Raw genomic sequence first — 6,174 nt, 5'->3', positions numbered from 1 at the left:
AGGTAAATGAGTTAGTTCATAAACGGGTTAAGGTACCTTGGGTGCTACAGGTTTGGACAGAACTCCACACTGCATCTTGGCATCTGCTGCTACTGTTGCATTTCTTGTGTGTGAGATGCAGGTACCCTGTTGGCAGTGTTTAAGGGAGTCCTATGGCAAGTACAACTGGTGAGTGCTTGAGTGCCTTAGGAACTTTGTTGTCTGATAACCCATTTTCTCCTGAATGGTTTACTTCATTCCAGATTGTGTAATTAAATGGATTGATGGGTGCCAACAGATTGGACTGCAAAGTCTGCATGTGCTATCTATACCTGAGTTAACGAAGGGAAAAAAAAGGGGGGGGGGGATGTGTAAGGCTTCTGAAAAATCTAGATAGAACACTGAAGAAGCAATGTGAGTGCCTGTGATATTCAGAGCTGGTTTGAAATGAAATTGTACTTTGTGCCAGTGTCTCCTGGTGTATTTTCTCATTGTAGGGCTCTTCTAAGTATCACTAAAGTGCTGTTTCTGTGCTATAAATTCCTAGAGTTAAAACCAGAGAAGCAGGCAGAGCCACCTCTCCAAGAGACCCTGTAATTACATTTTTGATGACTCAAGGCTGGTGTTTGTCTTTTTGTTTGATGCTGGCAGGTAACAAGTAACAAAAAGGCTTTTGAAGTTAACACCTAATTAAGATGGATGGAGAAGGTCATAGCACTGCTAGAGCTATTGGTTCAGGCTGTTGACTGCCTCAGTAAGACATCAGTGAGAAGATTTACAGGGAACTGTTCTATGCATCTAGAATGGGAAATGTTATTTAAAAATCAATTGGTAAACAAAAGTTCCCGAGTGCTGCACCTAGAGGTAGCTGTCTGCCAAATATGAAAGCCAAAGTACTTAGCTTACTTTCCTCTAAGAATATTCTCCTCTTCTCCTCTGATTAAACGCAATATAAGAGAGGTGAGATTCACGTGGAGAAACTGGAAATGTTGCTGCTACGTTCACAGGTGTGTAATGTAGATGTACCCAGAGTTTGGTTATCAGGCTCTATCTAGATGGGGCTGCCAAGAGCACCCATCCTCATGCACCCCACTGCTCAGCTGTGTTCTGTAGACAGTAGTGTGATCTGTGTCACTATAGCTAGATTACTGCTGGTACCCGTGGCAGCACAACGCTGGATTGAAATACAGGATATGAGCACTGAAATATGGATAGGGACATGTTTTTAGCTGAACACCTAATCCTGAGTTGATGTTACTCTTTCAACACAAGCTACGTATGGGCTTTAAGTGAACCCTAGACCATATGACACAGGAGAAAGAGAAGCACAAGGCAAAGTTTTAGGTAACACTAAATTAGTTAACACTTCTCAGAACCCAGCTCTGTTCATTGTGTGGTGTGGATCTGAAAGATATACTGAGATAGAGGTCAAACTATCTTACAATAACATTAAGTGGAGAAGATAGCCAGACCATTTCCTAAAGGCATGATGTATTTTGTGTGACTAAAGCAGGCATGGACTAATGAGTACCCAAGCTGTGGGAACTCACACTGCTGTTAGACTGGATATAGAAAAACCAAACTAAAACACACAGGCTGCTGTAGTCTGCTGTGCGTAGCTCTGAGTTTATGGATAGCAAAAGTTTAATCTGTCGTCTTTGTGAATCGAGTCCCTGCTTGTTTATATTTTCAGCCTTACTGCTCTTTGCTCACCACTTCTGCTCAGCAAGCCAAGAGCTTCCCAAACCTTAGATGAGGCGTTACTGCTGAACTACAGAAATCTGGTCTCACAGCAGAGAGCTAGAAGAAGGTGGTGCAGTTGGGGAAGCCCAACTTGAATTCATTCATGCAGGCACTAGCAAATATTTTTCACCATTCAGGAAAAATAGTGAGAAAACACTGTTAGGTAATGACACTACAGAAACTAATTTCATCCTGGATAATTCCTTCCAGCTGAAAATCAGGTCTTGTTGGTGCTTTCTGAAGAATGGAAGTGCTTTTCAGGAGTGTGTTGGTAACCCAGATACAAGCTTCCTTTGCACAGGGTGGCTCAGTTGTGTCAGAGGGGTATAACACATATCTAGGTCTAGTGGTGGATGGGTTGGCATGTTAGATTGGAGAGAGAACCCCCTAACTTTTCCACATAACTCAGTTTGTGCTAACTACAACCTTGTTTCTTCATGTCAGTTTGTTATTGCTGCCTCCTACACGTTCCTTAGCACGTTGGCCCTGCCATGGTCTCTCCTGCTGCTTCACGTAGTTAGAAAAATATATACTCATGCCTGCAGTAAAAGTACATGGTTAAACAGGGAAACTTTGGAGGTGTATTTATGAAGATGTGGAAAGACAGGACGGCTGGTTTAGTTGTTAGTTCTTGTGTGAAGGTGTGTGGGTATTATAATTGGGCTTTACACTGGCTCTGCTAGCTGAGAATGGCTGTATTCTGAAGTTATTTTCAATTAAATTTTATTTTTCTTGCTTCTTATGAAAATAGTTAATGTAGCAAAATGCCAAGATTTGTTTGTTACTGTATTTGTCTTTAAAAGCTTGTAAAGAAGTCCTTCAGTGGTATTAACAGAATAAAAACTTGGAAAAAAAGCGATAATGTAAGTCTTTTCAATATTTTTGTAAGTGTGTCATTACTGATTTTTTGGAGAAATTTCAGCTAGGATTAAATTAGTCCCTTTGTCTTACTTTGTTCAGCAGCACCTTGGATTAATTATGGGGAGGGAAATTGCAATTTTGCCACGCTAGAAGAGACTGCTAAATACCTAGATCGGTAGACCACCAGAGCAGAGATAAAAGTGGAGAATTAAAATCTGAGCATTTGGACATCCATTAGTAACATGCCTTTCTTTAGTTTTTAGATGCCCTATTCAGAAGTGGAAACTCACTCCTGTATAAGATAGAAGAAAAATCCTTGATCTAAAGGTGTTAATGGTTCGGTGTGTTTAAAAGTCTACAGTACAGGGCAGTGGCCATTTTTAAACAGACATTGCAATATAAGTGTTTTCAGTAGATCTGAGGAATTCCTCCTATTTAAAGACCTGAAATGTGTGTGTAACTTTTTTTTTTTAATGAGCAGACCATCTTTTTTTTTTTAATCAGTATTTCAGCTGAGTGGGGGAGGATATGTGTAGGGACTTGGGTAGTATATTGCCCTGTGTATTGAGAATGAATGTGTTGCTAGGAGAATGGAGAGGGAGGAGGAGGAGAACTTCTGGGATCATCAACCAGAGAACATGTTGGCTTTCTCATAGCTGTTTCAGGGGATAGATCCTTGTTCTTCTGGCTCCATCTGCTACACAGAATGCCCAGCTATTGCCCCATTTTCCTTCCTTTAACCATGAGTACTGCCAATTTGTTTGAAGCCAGTGCAGTGACAAATGTCAGCATTCAGAAAAAGGCACCAGGAGTGCTCACACTGAGATTTACACTGGGACGTTGAGTCTTCCAGGTGAAGCTGTTGGCACCTTTCAGAAGTGAATTGATCTCCTCTGGCCAGTCACAGTCATCCTGTTCCTTTTCCATCCTTCATGGCATGTATACTGTCCCTGTGTGTCCACCCAGTGCGCTTCTTAGGTCCCTGAATTCATTCCTCTGAGCCTCCTGCATTAATTCATATGGGAAGTTCATATCAAATAAATGATGGCTAATGGAGATGGATATTAAATATTTGGTGATGAACTCTGAAATACCGTGGAGAAGTGATATCCATCAGGGTGTTGCTGTACTGTAAACTTTGCAGGATGTAAACACAAGTGAATGCTGAGGTGGTGAGATTTGTTTATTTTCAGTCAGAATGTGGCAAGGTCAGGCCACCAGAGTAATGTCTGGGGGTGACTGAGAACACAGATGTAAAACAGACTGTGAAGAAGAAACAGAACAGGAGGAGAATATTTTTGAAGACTTAGGAACAGGAGAACTTAAGTGTGTGAGGAAGAAGAGTAGATAAAGTAGAGGAAGGTTTGGTTTTTGGAGGAAAAAAAGTTAAACGTTTCTGAAGAACTAAAAACAAGGAGGGTTGACTAAAGGAATTGCTATAAAACAAAGCACTTGTGAGGCTGAGGAAGCAGCTACTAAAACGTCATACAAAGACAAGATCTAGCAAGGATGACTGAGGGTATAGGAATACATTATTTGGCAAGGATTTTACAAAACCTTAATCGTATGTAATATTTCCCATGTGAGTGAGGAAATCTCTGTGTTCCCAGGCTGATGAGTCTCTTGAGGACACAAACACTGCAGTCCCTCACAAGGGACAATGCAAAGCTCTGCGTCAAGGCTCTTGGGTGCTTTGCTGTGTGTCAGAGCTTCCTGAGGAAGCCCCAGCATTGGGGAACGTGGGTTTGGGGGAAGAAGGGGCTGTATAGCTGTGACTGCTTGTGTCTTTTTCTACTATCAAGGACTTTGGGGCTCCTGGAGGGAAGAGCATGAAGTTTTCAGGCTGCTTAAAAAAAAAAAATTGCAGTGTTTTAAATTTTTTTTTTATAATTATCCAGTGGCCTTGTGTTGAGCAGTGGGACAGCATGGGTTTGAGGTCATTATTCTTGAGATGCTAACCTTGGTCTTTAGATCTTTTCCTCTGGTTGTTCAGCTGTATTTTAAAGTACTGTTACTAATCAAGTTATTCCCTGGAGAAGATGATGTTTGCCACCTGTGTATAGTCCCTTGCTTTGCAGTTATCTTACATTTTAAGGAAAAATTTTGCTTGTGCGTTTGGTCAGAATGCACCACATTGTCACTAGCCTCTTTCTAACACCCTTGAAACCAGGCATAAATGAGATCTCCATCGCTAATATTTATTAGTGTGCTACACTACAAAGTACTTTATAGCCTTTCTATCATATATGTTTCAAATGATTCCGCTTCAGCCAAACAAATTGTCCAGGCTTAATTTCCGAGAAATCATTGTCAAAATTGCTGAACCAGTTTAATTCTAAAGCACATATTTATACTGAACTGCACAAATCACACCGCCAAGTGAGATTACAAATGGGAGAGAGAAAAGTTTAATCAGAAATGAGATTAAATTTGAAAACGTAGAGTGTTAGTGATTGCTGCTGAGGCTCAGACAGGGTGTAAAGTCATAGATTTTTCTTAGCAGGGCTCAGAATAGCTTGCTTGAAGAACCTGAAGAGCACATATGCCCTTGTGCTGACAGCGGGAGAGTGTGGTGGTGGCCTGAAAACGGGGAGGCTGTTATTTGTAGCAGGTTGCTGCAGTGTTGTGTTGTGGAATGAAGTTAAAGTGGGAGGAAGAAAATAATTCAAAAGGCGTGTCCTGGTGCCAAGTGGAGACAGGGGGCAGGGAAGAAATGAACTGGTTTGTGCTGATGCTTTAGGAGGTCTGACCCACCTACCCCAAGACTTCTGAGGTAACTGGCAAGGGCTGTTGGTTTGCCTTGAGCACCTGGGAAACCTCTGTGTGTCTCAGCAGAAAGACATGCAAGCTGAAGTTAAAGGGAAGAGGTCACTAAAATGGCATTTCTCAATGGATGCCAGCATCCCTGCCACACTCCAGCAGTAAAATAATGGCACGGTGTTTACTGATACAAAGGCTCAATTTTAAATGTTGCCCTCCCCCAGACTGATGCAAAAATTGCCTTTTTGTATTATTCCTTGTACCGTGACAATTGGATGGACTGTCCTTGTTCTTAACTGCTACAAAACAGTTGTATGAATATATTTTATTAGTATCCATAGAGCTCTGTGGTACATCCAAGCAGCCAGTTACTCCATGGGAAGGAGCATCAGTCTGATGCAGGGAATTGCATGGGAAGACAGTGCTACGCAGCAAAATGTTCCCTGAATCTGTTTTCAGTACACTTGACAGTGCTTCAAAGTTTCTTGGATGTAGCTGTTGATAGCTTGAGCTGTAGGAGAAAATCTGAAGCTTGAAATGGGATGTTTTGTCTTTGGGGAAACTTTTGGGTTTTTATTTTAAATGCTTTTTGTTGTTTAAGTTACCTCTTAAACATTTTCAAATAGGCAAGAAGGATTGGTACAAACCTGCTGTCGTTGTCATATTCCCTAAGCTTCATGATGAAATACCGAAAGCTGCAAAAAAAATCCCTTAATTGAGAACTGAGCAGATCCCTGCCCCCAACACTTACAAAGATTATGTGCTGGCGTATAATCACTGCAGGGAGAAGCAAGACATAGCAGCAGCTTCTTTTATTACAGATGAGCCAGG

This window comes from Calidris pugnax, unplaced genomic scaffold (genome assembly GCF_001431845.1).
Source record: "Calidris pugnax isolate Ruff unplaced genomic scaffold, ASM143184v1 scaffold55, whole genome shotgun sequence".
Taxonomy (NCBI): Eukaryota; Metazoa; Chordata; class Aves; order Charadriiformes; family Scolopacidae; genus Calidris; species Calidris pugnax.
This window is presented reverse-complemented; position numbering follows the sequence as displayed.